General features: G+C 40.3%; 1 protein-coding gene across 1 annotated transcript in view; it reads right to left on the bottom strand.

Annotated features, from left to right (window-relative positions):
• The window catches only part of CDK6 (cyclin dependent kinase 6), a 284,231-nt gene that overhangs the window by 66,657 nt on the left and 189,714 nt on the right, over positions 1-27,860 (bottom strand). The window lies entirely within an intron of this gene.

Here is a 27,860-nt window from a genome sequence, read left to right as displayed (position 1 = left end):
CTATGGTTTTGTTAATTTTTTTAAATTTATTTTTTATTTAAGAAAGGATAAATTAAGTACCATATTGCTTAAATTATTTCTACTTAGATCTAGATACCCTCCTCATCTACTTCCTATTTCACTTCCATCAATCACTCTAAAGTTAACCTTGCCAGACAAAGTAAGGACTATAAAAGCTGGATAAGGGCAAGAGACTAACATAATTTAATGATGGCTCTTTTTGTCACTACCAGGCCAACCCATCATTCGGGGCCCTAGACAGGGAATCCTGGGTTCCCACATAGACATATTGGGTCTAGACCTCTAGCAGATCCCTCTCTCCACTGCCACTGGTTATCTCCATCAGGAACAACATAGTGGACCATCTTTTGGGCCTCTGCAGGACCCTGCCCTGAATGTGGGTCAACATTGGTAGGAACTACCCCATTCTCCAAAGGGAGGTTGGGTCAGCATACTCAGTCACTTGAGGACAACGAGTCCTGCAATGAGTGCAGCCTAGAATATTCCTAGTTATGACCATAGAATTTGAGCTCAGACCTGCAGGCAATGCAGAGGTTATACAGGCTCCTGTGCTGAATATGGGCCCTAGGTCAAATTGAAGGGGTTTACAACTAACAATATTCATATACTTTTCCCATATTTGGGAGCTGCTCTCTTCCCTGACCCAGCTTTCTAGCCCTATTTCCAACTCTGACACCATCTCCCCAGATAATACTTTTAACGCATCTGCATGTTAGCTGTTGGGCTCAGGCAAAAATTAGTAAAGTCATGGGCCCCTTGGAATAAACTTAAAATAGAATTCCTAGCTTTTTCCAAAATGGAGACCCCAAATCTTATCTGCTATATTCTTACCTTTAAGTTCCTGATTATTAAACAATTTGTTCTGATTTATGTCTTAATGTTTTTTCAGCCACCAAGTTGCAGATGCTACCTGACGTCACTGGACAGATGACCACCAATGTACCCTGGGACCCCACCTCTCCAGAGACTTGTCCCACTAGGGAAAGACAGAAACAGGCTGGGAGTATAGATCTACTTGCCAACTCCTATGTTCAGCGTAGAAGCAATTATAGAAGCCAGACTTTCCACCTCTGGACCTCACAATGATCCTGGGTTCATGCTCCCAGAAGGATAAAGAATAGGAAATTTCCAATGGAGAGAATGGGATGTGGAACTCTGGTAGTGGGAAATGTGTGGAATTGTACCCCTCTTATTCTATGGTCTTGTTGATCATTATTAAATCAATAAAAAAAGAGGCTCCTTTTCTCTCCATACTGTTTTTGTTCTTTATTCTTTATGATATAGATCATTCTCACGGGACTGTGGTGGCATCTCGTGTTGATTTGCATTTTTTTTTTATTGGCCATCTAAATATCTTCTCTGGTGAATAGTCTAGTTACTTTCCCCCCTTTTTTTTTAAATTGCCACCAGGGATATTGCTGGGACTCAGTGCTGGCACTACAAACCCACCACTCCTGGTGGATATCCCCCCTTTCTTTCTTTCTATTATACTTGATAGGACAGAGAGAAATTGAGAGGGGAGTGGAGATAGAGAAGGAAGAGATAAAGATAAACACCTGCAGACCTGCTTCACCACTAGTGAAGTGTCCCTTAGCAGGCAAGAAGTGTGGAGGATGGGGCTCGACCTCACGTCCTTGCACATGGTAAGATGTGCACTTTACCAAGTGTGCCACTGTGAAGTCCCCTTGCCCCATTTTCCAGTGAGGTGGTTTTTAAAAAATTATTATTGAATTTTGCCTTTATATATAATTTGGTAATTAGTACTTCATCTGATATATGTCATGTAAATAAAATATCTCTTTAGTCACTATCAGGCCATTCCACCAGCTGGGGCCCTAGTCGGGGAATCCTGAGATGAGATTCCCAAACAGACTTGATGGGTCTAGAAGTCGAATAAATCTCTCTCTCCATTGATACTGGTCATTTCTACCAGGAACAACAAAATAGACCCCTCTGTGGGCCCCCCATAGGACCTCGCCCTCAACTTGGATCAACAATGGTAGAGAAAAAATAAAATAAAATAAAATAAAAAAAACAAAAACCAATGGTAGAGAATGTTCCATCCTCCAAAGGCAGGATGGACAATATACTCTATGCTACACCTGAGGAAGATGGGTCGATACTGGGGCAGCATGGAATGTTCCTACTCATGACCACAGAATATGGGCTCAGATCTACAGGGATGCAGAGGTCACACAGGCTCCTAAGTTAATTATGGGCTCCAGATCACATCAAATCAATGGGGTTTACAGTTAACAATACTTACACCCCTTTTCTGGGACCTCTGAGCCTCAGGTATGAAAGTCTTTCACACAGCCACTATACTGTCTCCCCTGCACGAAAACAAAAAAATTTAATTTTAAATACCAGAGCACTGCTTAGCTCTATGGTGCTGTGGGGGATTGAACCTAGAACTTTCAGGCATGAGAGTCTCTTTGCATAAGTAGGAACAGATGGCCACTTTCTGAATTTAAATAATCTTGCATTTCTGAAACAAGGAAGTGAGGGAGGGGGAAAAAGATTTAACTATTCCCAGGTGCACATTACAAAACTGAATCACCAAATATGGGCCTTTAAATCTAATTTGCTTTAGACAAAAATTTTTCCAATAACTTTGATAATTATTTCATTGTCAACCTCTATTTTTGGTATTGAACGCTTTTGTCTTTTTTTTTTGTTTTGACTCCAGGTTTATTGCTGGGGCTTGGTGCCTGCACTACAAATCCACTGCTCCTGGAGGCCATCTTTTTTTTTTTTTTTTTTTCCTTTTTTCCCCATATTGTTGTTGCTGGATAGAATAGAGAGAAATTGAGAGGAGTGGAAGACAGACGGGGGAGAGAAAGACATCTGCTTTACCACTTGTGAAGTAACCCCCCTGCAGGTGGGGAGCCGGGGGTTTGAACCTGGATCCTTAAGCTTTGCATTATGTGCACTTAACCCAGTATGGTAAGGGGCAGTAGGCTTCATTTTAACTTAAAGCAACTAACATTTTGTTTTTTTCTTTATTGGGTGTATCAATGGTTTACAGTCGACAGTATAATATAGTAGTTTGTACATATATAACATTTCTCAGTTTTTCTCATAACAACCTAACCCCAGCCAGGTCCTCCTCTGCCATTATGTTCCAAGACCAGAACCCTCCCTTTCCACCCCAGAGTCTTTTACTTTGGTGCAATACACCAACTCCAGCACAAGTTCTGCTTTGTTCTTTCCTTTCTGTTGCTATGTTCCAACTTCTGTCTGTGAGTGAGATCATCCCATATTCTTCCTTCTCTTACTGGGGAACTAACATTTTTAATAGTTTTTGAGTGAGACTTCTCGGAAGTAATATAAGTCGGGTGGTAGCGCAGCGGGTTAAGCGCATGTAGCGCAGCGGGTTAAGCGCATGTAGCGCAAAGCACAAGGTCAGCTTAAGGATCCTGGTTTGAGCCCCCGGCTCCCTACCTGTAGGGGAGTCACTTCACAGGCGGTGAAGCAGGTCGTGTCTATCTTTATCTGGTCCATGAGATAGTGTAGTGGATAAAGTGTTGGACTCTGAATCATTAGGAAGTAATATAACAATAAGCTGCTAGTATGCAATTAAAAAGGTATCAGTTTAAAGAAGAAATGGAAAATGTTTCAATATTCTATGCAGTGCTATATGTATATATGTATATTCAGTGCTATATGTATATATGTATATTCAGTGCTGTATGTATACCACGTCTTTGAAAGTAACTTATTGCACAGTCACATCCTGAGAATTCAATATAACTTTGATTAACAACCCAGAGACAGAAACTGGCTTCCAAATTCTTTTTTTAAATTTTTTATATTTATTTACTTATTTTCCCTTTTGTTGCCCTTGTTGGTTTTTTTTATTGTTGTTGTAGTTATTATTGCTGTTGTTGTTGTTGTTAGGACAGAGAGAAATAGAGGAGGGGAAGACAGAGAGTGGGAGAGAAAGATAGACACCTGCAGATCTGCTTCACCGCCTGTGAAGCGACTCCCCTGCAGGTGGGGAGCCAGGGGCTTAAACTGGGATTCTTACCGGTCTTTACGCTTTGTGCCATGTGCGCTTAACCCTCTGTGCTACTGCCCAACTCCCTCCAAATTATTTCTGAATGTTGAAATTATTCAATTATGGCAAATTATTATCAATTAAATGGTTAGGTAACATAGCAAACACAGTTTGTAAGCTCCTGATGCTTGACTTCCAAATTTGGATTTTTTCCTGGGTTTTGGACTAGTCTGTCCAGTAAACTCTAATGTGCCACTGATAAGAGAAAAGTTGGTAGTATCCATTTCAGATGGTAGGAGAATCTTATTTCACTGGAAATATGCAAACAAATAGTATCCATAAGTCTGCAGCTGCCATATCTTTCTCATATTAAGAACTTGTCAACACTAGGAAAAGATAGAGAGGCTGGGGGTATGGAGCGACCTGTTTATGCCCAAGTCCAACAGAGAAGCAGTTACCGAAGCCAGAATTCCTATCTTCTCCACCCCATAAAGAAGTTTGGTTCATACTCCCAGAGGGGTAAATGTAGAGGAAGATGACCAGTGAGCTCTGAACTTCAATTCCATCAGTACCCAGAGAGAGAAGAGAAAAAGAAAAAAGAAAAATAATAAAAAAAAAAAGGAAAGGACGCTCAGACGAGAAGGCAAGAACATAGAAAAAAGTGGGCAAATATATAAAAATATAGATAGATAGATAGTTATAGAAATAATAGTCAAGACATATCTGCAATCTTGGGAGAACTAATGCATTTCTAATGGACGGAATGGGGATACAGAACTCCTGGTGGGAAAGGTGTGGAATTATACCCGTTATTTTATAATTTTGTAAAAAAAATATTAAATCGCTAATAAAAATTTACAAAAGAACTTGTCAAATGTTTATAAGACAACAAGATTCATAAATTTATTTACTAGACACCTAGTTTCATAAAAACATATGTGCTTTCCACTGCACATATATGGACACCTTCCTGGCCCTGAATTAAAGATAATTTAGTCAGCAAAACCTACTGAGCTACCGCCCGACCCTCTGTTGTTGTTTTTTCAATTGCTAGGTGACTGGGTGTCCTATCCACTGTGAGAGGAACTTGTTTCTCTCTACCTCTTCTCTCTACTCTCCTTTTCCCTCCTCTTAGCTAATTAAAAAAAAAAATTTCTTTCACTGCTCCTCCTTTTTTCTTTTATTCTTTTCTCCTTCCTCCTTGTTTTGCTTTCTGAATTCACTGATATTTGCTTGTGAATTATTTTGGGAAGAAATCTGACTCTCTGACTCAGAGTGGACTCTCTGCAAGGAAGACTAAAGCAGAAACAAATCAATGGGACTATATCAAATTGAAAAGCTTTGGCACAGGAGACCCCTCACAGAATGGGAGAAGATCTTCACATGCCATACATCAGACAAGAGACTAATCACCAAAATATACAAACAGCTCAGCAAACTTAGCAACAAAAAAGCAAATGACTGCATCCAAAATGGGCAGATATGAACAGAATATTCACTACAGAAGAGATCCAAAAGGCTAACAAACATATGAAAAATTGCTCCAGGTCGCTGATTGTCAGAAAAATGCAAATAAAGACAACACTGAGATACCACCTCACACCTGTGAGAATGGCATTCATCAAAAAGGACAGCAGCAACAAATGCTGGAGAGACTATAGGGACAGAGGAACCCTTCTGCACTGCTGGTGGGAATGTGTTGGGCATTAAACCAGCTCCCCCCTGCTCCATGCTGCATTGCTGATAGTGTGGTCTATTTACATAATCATTGTTTTGCCTGAGACCCACCCTGCCTGCAGGGTATTCGTTAATCCCATTGGTTAGAACCTTAGCAACAGCTGCTATGGAAGCTTTCTACCTTTGCGCTGTTTTTTCCACCCCCTCTCCTAGCCATTTCCTTTTCCCACTTGTCACTTCCAGTTTCTAAGATTTAAAAAGCGTTGTCTCTGCTCAATAAAGGCATTGCATTGCGTTCCTGATCCGCCACTAGTTCCTCGTCTCTCTCTCTCTCTGGTGAAGCGAGCCCAGCAGGAATGTAAATTGGTCCAATCTCTGTGGAGAGCAGTCTGGAGAACTCTCACAAGGACAGAGATGGACCTTCCATATAACTCAGTAATTCCTCTCCTTGGGGATATACCCCAAGGACACCATAACACCTAACCAAAAAGATATTTGTACACCTATGTTCACAGTAGTACAATTCATAATAGCTAAAACCTGGAAGCAACCCAGGTGTCCAACAACAGATGAGTGGCTGAGAAAGCTGTGATATATATACACAATGGAATACTATGCAGCTGTTGGGAAACTGTGCAGATGTGGTCGAGCTTGGCAGGGCCCACAAACCACCCTATTTCCATGCTAGTATTGTTATCTACATACCAATCTTCTGCTTTGTCTTACATATGACTAAAGGTCTCCTTCCTAAATCCGTGTAGGGTATTTGCTAATTCTCACCAACTGAATCCCTGGCAATGGTTGCTAGGGAAGCCCCTACCATTTCCAGCCCCTCCCACTTATGGTATTATAAAAGCCACTTCTGTTTCTGGTTTCTTTCTCTTCTGTGTCCTGACCTAGAGGAGGTCAGGTGTGCAGACCGGGAGGCAGACAACAGCCATTGCAGCTGCCTCCACGTGGCTTAACCCACTGCACTCATGCCCAACTCTGGGGCTCCTGCATGAATAAAGATTTGTATTGCTACTGCCACGAGTTTGGTTCCTGGATCATCTCTCCCACCCATGACACTAGCCTGGCATGCAGCTATTAAGAACAATGAACCCACCTTCTCTGACCCATCTTAGACAGAGCTAGAAGGAATTATGTTAAGTAAGCTAAGTCAGAAAGATAAAGATGAGTATGGGATGATTCCACTCATCAACAGAAGTTGAGAAAGAACAGAAAGGGAAACTAAAAGCAGGATTTGACTAAATCTGGAGTAGAGCACCAAAGCAAAAACCCTGGGGTAAGGGTGAGGGTGGATATTCAGCTTCCCGGGGAGGCAGGGGCGGGGTGGGGGTAGGTGGGTGGGATGAGTCACAGTCTTTTAGTGGTGGGAATGGTGTTTATGGACACTCCTATTAATTTATAGTCATATAATAACTATTTAATTAATATGAGGGGAAAACTGATTGTATGTCTCAAACTTTTTAAAGTGCAGACTGAGTTTTTTTAAATACATAGGCTGAGTCTTTGATATGTTGACTCTCTCAAAAGCCTACACCAGGGAGAACAGAAGCAACCGGTGGCACAGCTATATACAAATAATGTCAAAGGACATAAATTATGGTGATGTTGTGTATGATACAGCAAATCCTAACAAAGGGATTTTTCAAAGTTAACCCAATTATCAAATAATGTGATTTTAACAGTAACTATCATTGTCTTCTTGAACCATAAGACAGCAGGAACCTCACATTTTCAGTATAGAGCTTATATTTCTGTGATTTTAACAGTAACTATCATTGTCTTCTTGAACCATAAGACAGCAGGAACCTCACATTTTCAGTATAGAGCTTATATTTCTGTGATTTTAACAGTAACTATCATTGTCTTCTTGAACCATAAGACAGCAGGAACCTCACATTTTCAGTATAGAGCTTATATTTCACCCAGTCCTGGAACCTCTAGGGTGGGGCGCACTTTCCTGCATGCTTCTCTCAATCCATATCAAATGATATTGCATCTGCCGATCCCAACCTAATCAACACAAAGAGTACCAACTCAGCATGATTCACTTCAGACTGTGTCGAGAGACTTCAGGTATGGAATGACAACCCTTCAGTTTCATTACTTGGGTGAGACCTTTCCTTTCATAGTCTTCTCTAATTCCATTCCAGGCGGTTCACTTCCTAACAAAGTACCAAAACCTAGATATAGACCAGGTCCCGTGAGATAGAGCATATGTTCACCTGTATCCATAAACTAGGGCAAAATATATACCTGAAAGCAAAAGTACAGAATAGTCTGCAGTGAGTCAGTATCAAGTTCATAATGAAATAGTGCCCACAAAAGACTTAGATACCCTCCTCATCTACTTCCTATTACACTTCCCTCACTCAATCCAAAGCTAACCTTAGCAAAGCAAGGACTGCAAAAGCTGAATAAGGACAAGAGACTGGCATACTTTAACAATGACTCTTTAGTCACTATCAGGGCACCCCATCAGCTGGGACCCTAATCGGGGAGTCCTGAGATTCCCAAACAGACATGATGGGCCTAGACCTCGATAAATCCCTCTCTCCATTGTTACTGGTCTTTTCTATCAGGAACAACACAATAGACACCTTTGTGGGCCCCCATAGGACCTTGCCCTCAACTTGGATCAACAATGGTAGAGAATGTTCCATCCTCTGAAGGGAGGATGGGCAACATACTCTGTCTACACCTGAGGAAGATGGGTCCTGATATTGGGGCAGCTTGGAATGTTCCTACTCATGACCACAGAATGTGAGCTCAGATCTACAGGGATGCAGAGGTCACATAGGCTCCTAAGCTGAATATGGCCCCAGATCAAATCAAATTGATGGGGTTTACAGTCAACAATATTTATACCCCTCCCCCATCATCTCCCCAGATAATAACTTGGATCTGGAAAAAAAAAATCAACTAGTATAGGTACAGGCCCCTTGGAATATAACTAAAATATGTCTACTAGCTATCTACAAAATGGAGGACTCCCCAACACTTCATGGGCACTATTCCAGCCTTTAGGTCCATGATTGTTCCACAATTTGCTTGGCTTTGTATGTATGTTAACATACAAAGGGATGGGATATGGAGTTTTGGTGGTGGGAATTTTGTGGAGTTGTATCCCTCTTATCCTATGGTTTTGTTAATGTCTCTTAAAAAAAAAAAAAAGAACCAGACATCCCTCTGGTACATGTGGTACCAAGGACTGAAGTCAGGACCTCACGCTTCAGAGTCCAGTGCTTTACCCACTGTGCCACCTCCCATACCACTGTCAGTGTTTCCTTTTTATAAATAAAAATTATATATATAAAAAAAGAATGGAAGAGAAGCTAAGCCTGATGCAAGAGATTCAGAGTTTTTCTAATGAGAAATTCCAGAAGGCGAAATCTGAAGTAAAGATGCATGAGGTCTGGTGACAAAAAAGAAAGAAAGGTCTCACACTACTACATTTTACCTGGAAGGAAGATCAGAACTCAAGTGTGTTATTCTGCAAGTTTAGGTGCTACATAATTCTGCAGAATGATTTTCATACTGTCTATTCACTGGAAAAAACAGTATAAAAAAATCTTGGGACTTTGTCTCATGACACTTTTTTAACTGACAAAATGAAGCTGATTTCTTCCCTATCACTATGTAACTGATAAAAAAAGGGAAACCCACAGTAAATTTTACAGTTGAAAGTCTCTTATGTTTCAAACCAAACTTAAAAAACTTTATTAAAAAGCAGTAGAACTACTTATGCTTTCTTCTTGATGTTATTTTTAATTTTTCAAGGCATTGTGCGGAAGGGGATGAACTCAGGGCATTATGCATGCATGGCACTTCTGAGTGGCCTCTTTGGCACATTTTCCCCCCCACATTTTAAAGACAGAGAGGAGAGACAGAGAGCAAATGACTACAGCACTACCCTCCTAACAAAAGCACTTCCCCCGGAACTGTCCATGGTGCTCCCCATGTAGTGCTAGAGTTTAAACGTAATGACTTACCTGGTAAGGCATGTGCTCTACAAGATGAGCTATCACCCAGTCCCACTGATACTATTTTAAAACAGGAGCAGGAGAGGTAGTTAAGACTGACATAAATGCCCTTGTCTCATTTTATTCCTGACAACATTCCTTAATATTAGAGAATCTCAATACTATCTCCCACTTTTAAGTTAAAAAGAGTTTACTTAAAGCTTTTTTGAAGGGTAACTTGGTTAGCTAGCAAAATTAAAAATATATATTTTTATTTTATTTTTGAGAGAGATGCAGACAGAGAAAGACAGAGACACACCAGAGCACTGCTCAGCTCTGGCTTATGGTGGTGCAGGGGACTGAACATGGGACTTTGGAGCCTCAGGCATGAGAGTCTGTTTGTATAACCATTATGCTTTCTCTCCTACTCTGCTAGCAAAATTTTAATATGCATGCTATTTGACTCTGTAATTTCACTTCTGGAACTTACTATTTATAGTAAGTTTATAACTTACAGTGATATTTGGACAAATGCTCCACAAAACGACAAGAATTTTACTGTAACAATGACTATAATAAGAGCAAAACTAAACAGCCTGTTACTGCCCATCAATAGGAAATTAGTTAATGAATGACCAGAGAGACAGCCTATCAGAGACATATTGTATAGAACAGTTTCTATATCTGATACCACATTGTTGTTAAAATTCGGAGGCTCCAGCTGGCTGGGCTAGCTTCACGGGCGGGTAACAGAGACAACCAGGGACATACGGCTGGGCAGGGAAGCTGTATTTCTTTATTCAGGAACAACGATTCATAAACTAAACCAAACTAATCACCAAACAGAACTCTGCTGTCTCTTTGCGGCGGTGTAAGCACTCTCTTTCACTCTGGAACTCAGGAACCCTCTCGGGGTTCCTAGGGGCGGGGCCAAGTGGGCCCGCGAAACTAGCAGGACTGATCCAATTCTCTTGGCGGGGGAGAACTAGAACAACCCAATGTAAAGCATACAACACCACATGGGACATAGTATGACATCAGAGAAACCTCTGGTGCTCTGGATCTTTCTCTCTCAGAATGAAAAGCCAATTTTCGAGTGGTGAAATTATGTATGTAAGTAAGCAAGCACTGGGCTCCACAAAAATAAAAATGAACTTAGTTCAGCTGCTTAAAAATAAGATCTCAAGATCTGTTCCTCTCCTCTCCTCTCCTCTCCTCTCCTCTCCTCTCCTCTCCTCTCCTCTCCTCTCCTCTCCTCTCCTCTTCTCTCCCATATAAACTAGGAATACCAAAGGAGACCACTTGGGACTGAAACAAGACAGGACTAGAACAACGACAGCAACCCACCAAATCACTGGTGAGTGCAGACACACATGGCTGGTGACAGAGAGGAGCCTAGGGAGAGACTAAGTGGCTGGTAACAGTCCGATGGTCTATCAGTTGAGACACCACCTCCAATCTGTTCCACCAACAAGGGGACAGCTAAAGGGAGGAGAGGACTCCCAGGAGATTCACCAACTTCAACTCTGGGTCTCCATTGCTACTGCCCTCAAAGTCTGGAGCAGTGGCAGGGAGGGACACCAGGGGACAGAGATCTAATCAGGAAGTTCAGGAGAAGACCTATACCTTGGTGGCATAGCTGTGGGGCTGTGAAAGTCTCTTTGCATAACCAGCGGACTATCTCTGCCACACCCTGCCTTATCTCTTGGTTAGGAGTCAGTGACTAAGTTAAGAAGCCTACTTATAGTTAAAAGCCCTCAGGCTCCCATAACTTACAGAGAAGAAAAAAAAAAAGAGGCTTTTAAAAATCATTGAGCTCCAACTAAGGGATTAAAATACTATTGAAACAACTGTTAACTTCCACCACTGTGAACTCTTTAATTACCTTACTTAGACACAAGTCAATCCAGGAAATAGTGATCTGTAATTTGAAAAGTACTGAGAGGGAACTCATAACATAATATACAAAATGGTTAAACAAACAAGAATATTAGAGAAACTAACCAGGACAAAAGTCCAGCTAAAAGCCCCCCAAAGGGTGAAGCACAAAATAACGAGGTCAACATCCAAACATTAGCTAAGGAAATAATCACAGGAGTGAGTAAAGAGTTTGAAAGAATTGTAATCAGAAATACAGGTACAACAAATGAGACTCTGGAAGAAAACAATAACTATCTCAAGGTTATTAGAGAGCTGAAAGCTGAAATAGCTGAGGTAAGAACACAACTAGCTGAACAAGCTAAAACAGTATCAGAACAGGGAAACAAAACAGATGAACTCCAGAAAACAGTAGAGGGCAGAGAGAACAGAATCAATGAGGCTGAAGACAGAATTAGCAAGATCTAGGATGAATTAGAGACAACTAAAAAATAAGTAAGAGATCTCAAAGAGATTAAGAGATGCTGAAAACAACAACAGAGACCTATGGGATGACTTCAAAAGAAACAATATACACATTATTGGCTTACCAGAGGAAGAAAGAGAGGGAGAGGAAGAAAGCATTCTTCAGGCCATAATAGCTGAAAACTTCTCTAGTCTAGACAACATCAAAGACATAAAGATCCAAGAAGCCCAGAGGGTCCCAAACAGAATTAACCCAGACTTAAAGACACCAAGACACATCACATTTAGAATGGAAAAAATAAGAATAAAGAAAGGATCCTGAAGGCTGCAAGAGAAAAACAGTCACCAATAGAGGAAAACCCATAAGATTAGCAGCAGACTTCTCCACACAAACATTACAGGCCAGAGGAGAATGGCAAGGTATCTATGAAGTGCTCAGTGAGAAAGGCTTTTAACCAAGACTACTATATCCAGGTAGACTGTCATTCAGACTAGATGGAGGCATCAAAACCTTCTCAGACAAGCAACAGTTGAAGGAATCAACTATCACCAAGCATGCCCTGAAAGAAGTTCTGAAAAGTCTTCTATAAACAGTAAGACCATCATAAATAGGACATATATCAGAACACTCTAAAACTCTAGAAGAATGGCATTAAAATATCTTCAATCTTTGATATCAATAAATGTCAATGGCCTGAATTCACCTATTGGAAGACACAGAGTAGGAAGATGGATCAGAAAATACAACCCAACAATATGCTTTCTATAGGAAACCCACCTAACTCAACAAGACAAACACAGACTTAAAGTGAAAGGATGTAAAACTATCATACAAGCCAATGGCCCACAAAAAAGGGCAGGAACAGCTATTCTCATATCTGACACGATAGATTTTAAAATAGATAAAATTTAAAAAGATAGGAATGGACACTACTTAATGCTCAGAGGATCAGTCAATCAAGAGGACTTAACAATTATTAACATCCATGCACCCAATGAGAAGCCATCTAAATACATCAAACATCTACTGAAAGAACTACAGCAATATATTAACAGCAACACAGTCATAGTAGGGGACTTCAACACCCCACTCTCCCAACTTGACAGATCCAGGCAGAAAATCAATAAAGACTAAGGGACCTAAATGAAGAGATAGATAAACTAGAACTATTGGACATTTTTAGAGTCATTCATCCCAAGAAACTGGAATACACACTTTACTCAAATCCACATGGGTCATTCTCAAGGATAGACCATATGTTATGCAACAAAGACAGCATCAGCAAATTCAAGAGCATTGAAATCATCCCAAGCATCTTCTCAGACCACAGTAGAATTAAACTAACACTTCACAATCATCAAAAGATTAGTAAGAGTCCCAAAATGTGGAAGCTCAACAGTACACTTCTAAACAACCTCTGGGTCAAAGAGGAAATCAAGGAAGAAATCAAAATGTTTCGAGACTTCAATGAAAATGAAGACACAAGCTATCAAAATATTTAGGACACAGCTAAAGCAGTCCTAAGAGGGAAGTTCATAGCTATACAAGCACACATTAAGAAACAAGAAAAAGCACAAATAAACAGCCTGATTGCACATCTTAAAGACCTAGAAGAACAAAGGAATCCTAAAGCAACCAGAAGGATAGAAATGACTAAAGTTACAGCAGAAACAAATAACATTGAGAATAACAAAACCATACAAAAGATCAATGAAAGTAAATGTTGGTTCTTCGAAAGAGTGAACAAAATCGACAAACCTTTAGCCAGACTCACAAAAAAAAAAAGGGAGAAGATACAAATAAATCAGATAGTAAATGAAAGAGGAGATATCACAACAGACAACGCAGAAACTCAACATATCATGCGAAGCTTCTATGAACAACTATATGCCACCAAGCTAGAGAACCTGCAAGAAATGGACAATTTCCTAGATACCTACCAACTTCCAAAACTAAGTAAAGAGGAAGTGGATAACATGAACAGGCCTACCACAGCTAATGAAATTGAAACAGTTATCAAAAATCTCCCCAAAAATAAAAGTCCTGGACCAGATAGTTTTACAAGTGAATTCTACAAAACCTTCAAAGAAGAACCAATACCTCTACTTTTAAATGTCTTCCAAAAGATTGAAGACACTGGAATACTCCCTGCCAGCTTTTATGAAGCTAATATAACTCTGATACTAAAAGCAGACAGGGACACAACTAAAAAAGAAAACTACAGACCAATATCTCTGATGAACACAGATGCTAAAATATTGAACAAAATTTTAGCCAGCCGGATAGAGCAGTATATTAAAAAAATTGTTCTTCATGACCAAGTGGGGTTTACCCCAGGCATGCAAGGTTGGTTTAATATACGTAAATCAATCAATGTGATAAACCACATCAATAAAAGCAAGACCAAAAACCACATGGTCATATCAACAGATGCAGAGAAAGCCTTTGACAAAATACAACATCCCTTTATGATCAAAACACTTCAAAAAATGGGGATAGATGGAAAATTCCTGAAGATAGTGGAGTCTATATATAGCAAACCTACAGCCAACATCATACTCAATAGTGAAGAACTGGAAGCATTTCCCCTCAGATCAGGTACTAGACAGGGCTGCCCACTATCACCATTACTATTCAACATAGTGTTGGAAGTTCTTGCCATAGCAATCAGGCAGGAGCGAGGAATTAAAGGGATACAGATTGGAAGAGAAGAAGTCAAACTCTCCCTATTCACAGATGACATGATAGTATACATAGAAATACCTAAGGAATCCAGCAAGAAGCTTTTGGAAATCATCAGGCAATACAGTAAGGTGTCAGGCTACAAAATTAACATTCAAAAGTCAGTGGCATTCCTCTATGCAAACACTAAGCTAGAAGAAACTGAAATCCTGAAATCAATTCCTTTTACTATAGCAACAAAAACAATAAAATATCTAGGAATAAACCTAATGAAAGAAGTGAAAGAAGTGAAAGGATACTTGTATACTGAAAATTATGAGTCACTACTCAAGGAAATTGAAAAAGACACAAAGAAGTCGAAAGATATTCCATGTTATGGGTTGGAAGAATTAATATCATCCAAATGGGTTGGAAGAATTAATATCATCAAAATGAATATACTACCCAGAGCCATCTACAAATTTAATGCTATCCCCATCTAGATCCCAACCACATTTTTTAGGAGAATAGAACAATTGCTACAAATGTTTCTATGGAACCAGAAAAGACACAGAATTGCCAAAACACTCTTAAGAAGAAAGAACAGAACGGGAGGCATCACACTCCCAGATCTAAAATTGTATTATAGGGCCAATGTCATCAAATCTCTTGGTACTGGAACATGAATAGACACACTGACTAGTGGAATAGAACTGAGAGCCCAGAAGTGAGCCCCAACACCTATGGACATCTAATCTTTGACAAAGGGGCTCAGACTATTAAATGGGAAAAGCAGGGTCTCTTCAACAAATGGTGTTGGAAACAATGGGTTGAAACATGCAGAAGAATGAAACTGAACCACTATATTTCACTAAATACAAAAGTAAATCCCAAGTGAATCAAGGACTTGGATGTTAGACCACAAACTATCAAATACTTAGAGGAAACTGTTGGTAGAACTCTTTACTGCATAAATTTTAAAGACATCTTCAATGAAACGAATCCAATTACAAAGAAGACTAAGGCAAGCATAAACTTATGGGACTACATCAAATTAAAAAGCTTCTGCACAGCAAAAGAAACCACTACCCAAACCAAGAGAACCCTCACAGAATGGGAGAAGATCTTTACACGCAATACATCAGACAAGAGTTTAATAACCAACATATATAAAGAGCTTGCCAAACTCAACAACAAGACAACAAATGAACCCATCCAAACATAGGGAGAGGACATGGACAGAATATTCACCACAGAAGAGATCCAAAAGGCTGAGAAACACATGAAAAAAATGTTCCAAGTCTCTGATTGTCAGAGGAATGCAAACCAAGACAACAATGAGATACCACTTCCCACCTGTGAGAAAGTCATACACCAGAAAAGGTAACAGCAGCAAATCCTGGAGAGGTTGTGCGGTCCAAGGAACCCTCCTGCTCTGCTGGTTGGAATGTAAATTGGTCCAACATCTGTGGAGAACAGTCTGAAGAACTCTCAGAAGGCTAAAAATGGACCTACCCTATGATCCTGTAATTCCTCTCCTGGGGATATATCCTAAGGACCCCAACACACCCATACAAAAAGATCCATGTACACATATGTTCTTAGCAGCACAACTTGTAGTAGCCAAAATCTGGAAGCAACCCAGGAGTCAACAACAGATGAATGGCTGAGCAATTTTTGGTATATATATACACAATGGAATACTACTCAGCTATTAAAAATGGTGACTTCACCGTTTTCAGCCGATCTTGGATGGACTTTGAAAAAATCATGTTGAGTGAAATAAGTCAGAAACTCGAGAAGGATGAATATGGGACAATCTCACACTCAGGCAGAAGTTGAAAAACAAGATCGGAAGAGAAAACGCAAGTGGAACCTGAACTGGAATTGGTGTATTGCACCAATGTAAAACTGGGGTGGGTGGGTGGAGAATACAGGTCCAAAAAGGACGACAGAGGACCTAGTGAGGGTTGTATTGTTATGTGGAAAACTGGGTAAATTATGCATGTACCAACTATTGTATTTACTGTCGGATGTAAAACATTGATTCCCCAATAAAGAAATTTAAAAAAAGAAACAGAAAGGGGACACATGTTCAATAAAGTTCACTCAAACTATATAATAAAAAAAAAAAAGAGAGAAGAACATGGCTGAGAAAAATTCCATGAGACAGGGACAGGGTAGAGTGCTAAGGAGCTACTGCAGTGAAAGGAGTGAGGCAGGTGCCTTTCCTAAAAAGTCAGCTTTGAGGATTGGCTTTGGAAGATTGTATAGATGAGCCTCCAAGACAATAAAAATTCAAAAGTTGTAAAGTGCCTGCAAAATATTGGGCTGTTGGAAAACTCATGGTGTATTTTTTTTTTTTTTTTTGTCTCCAGGGTTATTGCTTTGGCTCAGTGCCTGCACTATGAATCTACTGTTCCTGAAGGCTATTTTTTCCCTTTTCTTGCCCTTGTGGTTTACTGTTGTTGTTATTATTATTGTTGTCATTGCTTTCAGACAGGATAGAGGAGGGGGAGACAGAGAGGGAGATAAAGACACCTGCAGACCTGTTTCACCACTTGTGAAGTGACCCATCTGCAGGTGGGAAGCCCAGAGCTTGAACTGGGACCCCCTATATATATTTTTTTTAAAAAAATATTTATTTACTTGATAGAGACAGGGAGGGGGAGGAGGGAAAGAGGAGATAAAGAGACAGAGAGACACCTGTAGTAGTTTCATCACTTGCAAAGCTTTTCCCCTACAACTGGGGACTAGGGGCTCGAACCCAGGTCATGTGCATTATTATATGTGGGCTTAACCATGTGCATCACTGCATGACTCCAACATGATTTTTGTTGTGTAGTATGCCAGCTCCCCTGGCTTAAAGCTTCTGTCTCTAATCCTGCTTACCTACAGGCTGGTGAGCATGCCTGTAGGGCACTGGTTTGATCCCACTTAAAGCTGCAGTCTATTTACATAAACCACTGTTATCTAAGCACCACCCTCCCTCCAGGGCATTGGTTTAATCCCCATTGGTTCACGATGTCTTTTTGCTCCGCCCCCTCTCCTTGTCACACACTGATTTTCACCAATCTCTTTTCGCTCCACCCTCTCAACCTCACATCCTGTTTACGCCCTACTTGGCGAGTATATATGTAAGGACAGGATTGTGATTATAGTTAGTTCAGTTTAGCTTAGCTTAGATTGTGCTGCATTCCCCATGAATAAAGAGATACTGCATACAGCTCAGCCATGAGTCCCTGGTTGTCTGTCTCCCGCCTGCGAAGCTAGTCTGGCAGATTTTTTATGCAAAAATAAAAAAAATGGCTGCCAGGAGCCATGGATTTATAGTGTTGGCTCCAGCCTCAGCAATAAACCTGGAGACAAAAGGCAAAAACAAAAACAAACAAACAAAGAAACAAGCAAAAATTAACTATGGAGGATGAGAGGGAATGTAATCTGTTGTGGGGTGAGTCAAAGGAAGAGAGAGCCAGGAGAGCAGATGCGGTCATCAAAAGCCCAGAACGCAAGTGCCTTCAAGCCTATGAACTCTGGCTATCCTTGCTTATGTCTGCAAGTGGAGTTTTCTTTGTAGTAGTGGAACACTTGGGTGTTGATCTCTCCTAAGTTTCAATGCTGCTAAAAAGTGAACAGAAAGCCCAAATTTATCAGAAACTCACTGAATGCATAGGTACCAAGTGGGAAGGGGCTGGGGTAATAGAGTCATGGAGTTGAAGAATCAGTGAGGACCCTCAAAAATGGTATCTTCATCCAAGATAAGGTGGAGAAGGTGACTTCATTATTTTTAATAGCTGAGTAGTATTCCACTGTGTATAGATACCACAATTTAAATTAAGTGAGATAAGTCACAAAGAGAAGGATGAATACGGAACGATCTCACTCATGGGCAGAATGTAAGAAACAGGACAAAAAAGGGGGAAGCAGTGTAAAAGTTGAACTGGTTTGGTGTACTGCACCAAAGTAAAGGACTCTGGGAAAGTACAGGGATAGTAGGAGAGGGGAGGGGCACCTTTCAAGTCCTGGTGCATGATGATGGAAAAGGACTTATGTTGGGGGTAGAAGAGTATTCTGCAGACACTTATCATGGTTAGATGAGAAATTGTACCCAGGTGCCAAAAACTGTGGGGTAAACCACTAACCTCCAAATAAAATAAAATAAAATATCTCCTATGTTTAAGGCATATCTACCAGTAACATTTCTTCAGTTCTATGCTTAGAAAAATCACTGGAGGGGGGTTAAGCGCACATGATGTGAAGCGCAAGGACCAGCTTACAGATCCCGGTTTGAGTCCCCGGCTCCCCACCTGCATGGGGGGGAGAGGGAGGGCCAAAGCAGGTCTGCAGGTGTCTATCTTTCTCTTTCCCTGTCTTCCCCATCTCTTTCAATTTCTCTCTGTTCTATCCAACAATGACAACAATAACAATAAACAAGGGCAACAAAAGGGGAAAAAATGGCCTCTAGGAACAGTGGGTTCATGGTGCAGGCACTGAACTCTAGCAATAATCCTGGAGGCAAAAAGAAAAAAAAAAGAAAAAAAATCACTGGGAATTGAAACACATGAACTCTCATAAAAAAAGTGACCAACTGTCTCTAAGACTTTATGAGAACTATAGTGGTTATTGTGGGGGCTGGGGGTAGCACAGAACCCTGGTGGTAGGTGTGGTATGGAATTATACCCTGTAATCTTATAATTTTGTAAGCCATTATGAAATTACTAATGAAAAAAACGGGGAAATCACTGGTTCAGAATGTGATGGGTGATGTAGTTAAGACTAGGAGTGGGAGGGGGGTAAGGGGATTGCTAAAAACAAAAAGAAAAGGAAAAAAAAAAAATCAAATGAAAAAAACCAACCCCAAAACACTGAGAAGCTTTGGTAGACTAATATTCCAAAGTAGCAGACGGCCAAGCATAACCTAATTCTCTTCTCAGGGTGATGGAACATTGACAGAAAAAGACCAGATTTTAGTTAACTTCAGGGAAAAAGGGCAGTTGTCACAGACAAGGCCCACTGAAAAGGATTACCAGAAGTTGAGAGGCAGATAAAGAGGGAGTGGGCAATTGGAACTGGGTCAGAAATAGGAACATGGCAGACATCATGGATCAGTAACTGTCAATGGGAAGCAGTGACTTGGGATGCTGGAAGAAAGGGGATGATGGTGGATAATGAGAAAAGTATTTAAAAATGTAATTTAGTTTGCAGAGGAAACCACAAACCTAGCAGACCCAGGGAACTAGACCAGAATGGCCTTAGGTTTGAGAACTTGGAGTTGCTAAGTTGCTTCAAAAGGGAAAGATCAGAAGGGATGGTGGTTTCTCAGTGTCATAAAATTGCACTTAAAAACAGGACTCTAGGGTAGGAAGGAAAGGGACTGGATGAAGGGGAACTGAGGCCCTCCTAAATGATGTGGGAGGGAGACTTAAGTTGGGAGAGTGTCTTCCAGACACTTATAATAAGAGATGAGATGTTGTACCTATGTGTGTGTCAACAACTGTACTGTAAACCATTAACCTTCCCCCTCTGTAAACTATATACTTTTTTTTTCAGTTTCAAGCTAAAGCAAGATATATGTAATGAATAAGAATTAATATTGATTATATTTATGTGCTCTTATGTTCTTGGAACTATCCTGTAAGTATTATTTAAACAACATTACTTCTTTTCCTGAGTTCTACCTTGGGTATTTCATTAGTCTAAGAAAAATGCTTCTTTGGAATTCTTCCCATTTGGTTGTTTCATGATTTCATATTAAATTAAAATTTTTATTGTGTATGTGTGTGAGAGAGACTAGAATACTGCCCCATAATCTATGATCTTCCACCAGTATAGTTTTCTTTGAAGATTTATTTATTGTGTGTGTATAGAGAGGGGGAGAGGGAGAGTAAGGCTGAGATTGGAGCACTGCTAAGGACAGAAATCTTGGCTTCACACATGCAAGGACTATGCTCTTATCCCCTGAAACTACTGCCCATGCCCTAGTTGGTTCTTTGAGGAAAATGAAGAGGGTCTAAGAAACTATCCAAGCAGAGATAAGAATCTTCAGGTCCAGCAGAACATCTCAATTTCCACACATAATATTCTAACTTATCTTTTGGTGGTGGGTTCTTCTTACACACTTGAGCTGGCCTTCTGCTGCCTTGTGTTCAGGGTCATTGGGTAGGTACTCCTTTCCCTGATGTCACTAAGGACAGCAGTCACAGGTGGGACAACACCAATACAGTAAGCGCTGGGAAAAGTGCTGGGAAAATTGTCAAGGCATCCAGTGACATTTTACAGGATTTGTTCACAGACCACTCAGCCACAAAGAATAGTTTCAGTCAAGTTTCTTATCACTTAATGCTTAATTCATAGAAACCTATGACGGGGGGTTGGGCAGTGGCACAGTGGGTTAGGCACACGTGGCACAAAGTGCCAAGTACCGGTGTAAGGATCCTGGTTTGAGCCCCCCGGCTCCCCACCTGCAGGGGAGTCGCTTCACAAGCAGTGAAGCAGGTCTGCAGGTGTCTTTCTCTCCCCCTCTGTCTTCCCCTCCTCTCTCCATTTCTCTCTGTCCTGTCTAGCAACGATGACATCAATGACAATGATAATAATAACCACAACAACAACAAAAACAACCAGGATAACAAAAGGGAAAAAATGGCCTCCAGGAGCAGTGGATTCATGGTGCAGGCACTAAGCCCCAACAATAACCCTGGAGGCAAAAAAAAAAAAAGGGAAACCTATGACAAAACTAGACCACACTATGCAGGCCAATATAACCAGGAAGCCTTTTTTTGTTTCCTCCCAACAGTGACTCTACTTCTAGTATTCTTCCTGGTATCATTTGGCACTTCCTAGCTAGAGATCTCTAGTGCTGGCAACTCAGAACTTCCAAGAACGCCTATCTATTACCACAATCTCTATGTTCAAAGAATTAATATCATGTTTTATTTTTTAAATGGACATTTTATTACTTTGCTTGTCATCTGGGAAAAACCCCAGAATTTTCAAACCACAGACAACAGTTCTGACCAGCATCATAAGGAAACACCTAGAATTAAACTTATAAATTTATTTTGTCATGAAGTTAAAAATCAATCTATCTCATCCATTTGTCCATCTAGCCCAACTCATCCCATTCCTCAAGCTGGCCAGCTTTCTACTGCACAAAATCACAGTATGGTTTCTCAGTGTTAAAATAAAATTCAACATGGATTAAAGATGAATTACCCATGAACAGAGAAGAAAAAGATAAAAAAAAATCTAGCTCTTATTCATTCTGTAGAATGCTTCTTTAAGTCAGTATGGGCAATTATTCACCACAGATAAAAGTGACAGATGGTACTGAATTCCCTGGCTCTTTGTCAACCATCTGCCCCAAGACTTTTCTGGGTGAGTTAACTTTTCCTAGGTATTCAATTTTAGAATAGAAGATGCACACCTTTTAAAAGTATCACAGATAGTTGGTCAATCTTTACAGTATAGAAGACAACGGAAATCAAAGCTATCAAATGTGTGGTTTTCTTTTTGACCTCTCTAATTATCACCAGTACTAGACTGTAAGAATGCATCAAACATTTTAGAAAAATGTAGGGTCTAGTAGGTGAAACAATAGTAAGGGCAGAAATAGATCAGAGAAGAAAAGCTAAAGTTATCATCAGTAGACCTGGTTCAAATTTGGTTCTATCAAGTTGTGTGACCACAGACAAATATTTATGCTTCTTGTGGAAGGCTCTAGTTTGTCTTCTGGATAAAGGACAATAGCCTTAGGATATGGGTCAAATGAGATGATGCAAGGGAAGAATTTGTGTCCTGGGTCTGCCATACAAAAAGCATCCTCTACCACTGTGGAGAATGAAGAGGCTTGCTGATGGCCAGAAAATTATTCCTTAAGATAACCAACTAGAATGTTAACCTCTAAGGAAGATTCCCAATCCATAAGCAACCTTTTCATTAAATCTACTCATAGTAGTACCACATATTTCATCACAGTACTTATCCCATTTCTGGTTACTTTAACTTAACTAATCATGTATGCAATGCCTCTTTTCTTGACCAGGATTTAGGTTCCCCTTCTAGAAGAGGACCTCATGTATTGTAGTCTTTCAGTAAACTAGAGACTGAGCAAACCTGTGCTAGTTTCAAATACGTGACATATAACACTGGTAACGTATAAAATTATTTCAGGGTTTGAATAATGGCTAAGTTCCTTAATTAAAAAAATTATTCATAAAATGGAAACACTGACAGAACCATAGGATAAGAGGGGTGCAATTTCCACCACCAGAACTCCCTTCCCCTCCCCTAATAGCTCTATTTTTTTTTAACCCTCTGGGAGTATGGACCCAAGGTCATTGTGGAATGCAGAAGGTGGAAGGTCTGGCTTCTGTAATTGCTTCCCTGATGAACGTGGGCACTGACAGGTCGATCCATACTCCCAGCCTGCCTCTCTCTTTCCCTAGTGGGGCAGAGCTCTGCGGAAGCAGGGCTCCAGGAACCAGAAGGCTAACAAACATGAAAAATTGCCCCAGGTCACTGACTGTCAGAGAAATGCAAATAAAGACAACACTGAGATAGCACCTCACTCCTGTGAGAATGGCTTTCATCAAAAAGGACAGCAGCAACAAATGCTTGAGAGACTGTGGGGACAGAGGAACCCTTCTGCACTGCTGGGAAGAATGTAAATTGGTCCAACCTCTGTGGAGAGCAGTCTGGAGAACCCTCACAAGGATAGAGATGGACCTTCCATATGACCCAGTTATTTCTCTCCTAAGGATATACTCCAAGGACTTCATATCACCCAATCAAAAAGATATTTGTACACCTATGTTTGTAATAGCTAAAACCTGGAAGCAAACCAGGTGCTCACCAACAGATGAATGGCTGAGAAAGCTGTGGTATATATACACAATGGAATACTACGCAGCTATTAAGAACAATGAACCCACCTCCTCTGATCCATCTTGGATGGAGCTAGAAGGAATGATGTTAAGTGAGGTAAATCAGAAAGACAAAGATGAGTATGAGATGATCCCACTCATAAACAGAAGTTTAGAAAGAAGACAGAAAGAGAAACTCAAAGCAGGATCTGACTGAGTTTGGAGTAAGGCACCAAAGTAAAAAATCTCTGGGTGGAGGGTGAGGGTGGATGTTTGGCTTCAGTGGCGGGGGGGGGGGGGGGGGAAGACACGAGAATGGTGTTTATGTACACTCCTATTAACCTGAAGTCATATAAATCACTATTTAATTAATATGAGAGGGAGAAATTGATTGAAAACCTTTTAATGCACAGACCATAGGCTGAGTCTTTGAAATGTTGACTCTTCTAAAAGCTTAGACCAGGGAGAAAAGAAGCAACCAGTGGCATTACTTTATAAGACACAGCTATATATATAAATAATGTCAAAGGACATAAATTATGGTGATTTCGTGTATGATATAGCAAATCCTAACAATGAGATTTTCAAAGTTAACCCAATTGCCTAATAATTTGATTATAGCAGTAACTATTGCCTTTTAAACCAAACCCTAAGACAGCAGGAACCTCACGCTTCCTCTATAAAGCTCATTTTTTCCTCTAGTCTTGGAACCTCTAGGGTGGGGCTCACTTTCCTGCATGCTTCTCTCAGTTCATACCAAATGATATTGCATCTCCTGATCACAACCTAATCAATACAACAAGTACCACCTCAGCATGCTTCACTTCAGACTGTGTCCAGAGACATCTCTCTGTCTTCCTGTCCTCTCTCAATTTTTCTCTGTCCTATACAACAATAATGACAGCAATAACAACAACAATAAACAACAAGGCAACAAAAGGGAAAAAATGGCTTCCAGGAGCAGTGGATTCATAGTGTAGGCACCGATCCCCAGCAATAACCCTGGTGGCAAAAACAAACAAACAAACAAACAAACAAAAACCCACTCCTGGAATAAAGAGGAACGGCTGCCCTAACTTCCACTTTGTACTACTGACAATAAATTATTTTGCACTTTGCTGATGAAAGGAATCACCTCAGTTACTTGAAAATATAAGAAAGTCAGGCACTAGTCGCAGAAAGAATCAGGTTGTCAAAGGAGAGGTCTGGGAGTTGCACTTTCAAAAACTGCTCATCCATGGTGATCTGTCATGGAACCCAGAGGGTGACTGAGGACCACCTGGGGAGCGCCATAACAGGCTGATGGGCCCAGTCCAAGAGCTTCTGAGAAGTTAGTCTGGGTTGGGGGTCTGAGAATCTGCATTTTCAAAGTCCCTTGTGATGTTGATGCTGCTGGTCCAAGGATTACACTTTAAAAACTACTTATTTAATATCTTTGGTTTAAAGAACACTGAATTTAATATTTTATTCTTCTTCCTCCCTTCCATGGTAGAAAACAACACCAAATTAGAGCTCAGAAACTTCCTTTGGACTCATAGTCCTATTATTTTTTAGTTGTTTGTTATTAGATAAATATATTTACAATCTCATCTACTATCTTTTTTTAAATTTATATTTTATTTTATTTATTTATTCATTCCCTTTTGCTGCCCTTGTTGTTTTATTGTTTTTGTTACTGATGTCATTGTTGTTGGATAGGACAGAGAGAAATGGAGAGAGGAGGGGAAGAAAGAGAGGGGGAGAGAAAGACAGACACCTGCAGACTTGCTTCACCGCTTGTTAAGTGACTCCCCTGCAGGTGGGGAGCCAGGGCTCGAACCGGGATCCTTAACGCTGGTCCTTGCGCTTTGCACCACCTGCGCTTAACCCATTGCGCTACAGCCAGACTCCCTCATCTACTATCTTTTATTAAAACAATAGAAAAGCAACATAGAAGTTTGGTCCTATACTTGCCACACAGTTAGCCTACATTAAAATATCTATGAATTTTGATCTCTTAATATGATCATTTTGTGTGTTACAGATGACTCTACTTTATACTATATATGGATACCAAAATTTATGACACACACAAAAACTTCATTTGGTTAAAAAAAACACAAAATTGATTGTATGTCTCGAAGTTTTTCAAGACACAAACTGAATCTTTTCAATATATAGGCTGTGTAATTGATATGCAGACTCTCTCAAAAGCCTAGACCAAGTAGATCAGAAGCAACCAATAGCACAGATATATACAAGATACTGGGTACTGTACAGCAAACCCTAACAAAGGGACTTTTCAAAGTTGACCCAATTACCAAATAATGTGATGATAACATTAACTATCGAGTGTCTTTGTGAACCCTAAGACAGCAGGAACCTCACATCTCCACTATAGAGCCTCTACTTCCCCCAGTCCTGGAACCCTTGGATAGGGCCCACTTTCCCGTATGCCTCTCCCAATCCATATCAAATAATATTGCATCTGCCGATCACGACCTAATCGACACAACGATTGCCACCTCAACATGCTTCAGCTCAGACTGTGTCCAGAGACTTCACGTGTGGAATGACAACCCTTCAGCTTCATTACTCGGGTAAGACCTTTCCTTTCATAGTATACTCTAATTCCATCCCAGGTGGTTCACTTTCTAACAAAGTACCAAAACCTAGATATACACCAGTTTCTGTGAGAGAGAGCATATGTTCACACGTATCCGTAAACTACTGCAAAATATATATCTGAAAGCAGAAGTACACTAGAGTTTGCAGTGAGTATCCCCCTAACACTTCCTCTCCACTATTCCAACCTTTGGGTCCATGATTGCTCAACAAGTTGTTTGGCTTCGTATGTTAACTCTCTTTTCAGTCACCAGGTTCCAGATGTCATCAGTATGCTGGCCAGGCTTCCCTGGACTGAAGACCCCACCAATGTGTCCTGGAGCTCAGCTTCCCCAGAGACCCACCCTACTAGGGAAAGAGAGAGGCAGATTGGGAGTATGGACTGACCAGTCAATGCCCATGTTCAGCGGGGAAGCAATTATAGAAGCCAGACCTTCTACCTTCTGCAACCCACAATGACCCTGGGTCCATGCTCCCAGAGGGACAGAGAATGGGAAAGCTATCAGGGGCGGGGGTGGGATATGGAGAATGGGTGGCGGGAATTGTGTGGAATTGTACCCCTCCTACCCTATGGTTTTGTTAATTAATACTTTCTTAAATAAAAAATAATAATAATAAAGAAAACAGACAAGTTGAAAAAAAAAAACACAAACAACAGCTGATTACTTCTATTCCTAATGAGAGCTCATGTAACTATATTTTTGAATCTAACATGTCAAGGGAGATATAATCATCTTTTTTTTACTATTTATTTATTCATTCTCTTTTGTTGCCCTTGTTGTTTTATTGTTGTAGTTATTATTGTTGTTGTTGGATAGGACAGAGAGAAATGGAGAGAGGAGGGGAAGACAGAGAGGGGGAGAGAAAGACAAGACACCTGCAGACCTGCTTCACCACTTGTGAAACAACTCCCCTGCAGGTGGGGAGCCGGGGGATACTCATCTTTTAAACTCACATTTTCCCATGGAGTATAAATAGAAAATAAAGATAAATAAATAGAAAATTAGCTTATGATTAGGTTCTCTGTTTACTTTTGTCCAAGATGAGTTTAGTAGCTAACTATAGATTATTTTCCTGAAAGATTTCTATTATGTTGTTTGGCTATTTCCTGTGATCCCCCAAAACAAACAAATGTATCACAGACTCAGTCAGAGGGGCCCTGGTGGTTACTCAGCTCAGCACTGACTAAAAGAAGGTTGCTGAGAGTCCCTCCAGTATGTGTTGGTCCAGTCTGTTCTTCGACACACAATGAGAATGCACTATTTTTATGAACCACAAGTGTTAGCATAATAACTGTGTAGTTGTTAGATTTTTTCCTTCCTCTGACAAAAATCACTATTTGTGTGACTTCTACATCCTTGCTTTCTTGCTTTTCACTATATTATAGCCAAATGTCTAATCTCTGCCACAGAAAAAGTATTTAAAGTACTCTGTGGCGTCAGATGGTAGTACACCTGGTAGAGCTCACACACTGCCTTCTGTGAAGACTCAGGTTCAAGATCTAGTCATCCACTTCAAGGGGGGAATCTCATGAATGTTAATTTTTTCTTTCTTTCTGAAATGGTGTCTTCCTTTACAGTTTAAGCATCCCATTTTTTTTTTCTTTTTAACTACTCTTATCAAAATTTCCTTATGTCTAATAGTCTTGCTGCTCCTCCTAAGAAAAAGTGCACCTAGAAGTTATTTCTTTATAAAAATAATCCCGTAATACATTTAATGTTCAC

The sequence above is a fragment of the Erinaceus europaeus genome, chromosome 8, assembly GCF_950295315.1.
Source record: "Erinaceus europaeus chromosome 8, mEriEur2.1, whole genome shotgun sequence".
NCBI classification, from domain to species: Eukaryota; Metazoa; Chordata; class Mammalia; order Eulipotyphla; family Erinaceidae; genus Erinaceus; species Erinaceus europaeus.
The sequence above is the reverse complement of the archived record's forward strand: the minus strand, read 5'-3'. Positions and strand labels throughout refer to the sequence as shown.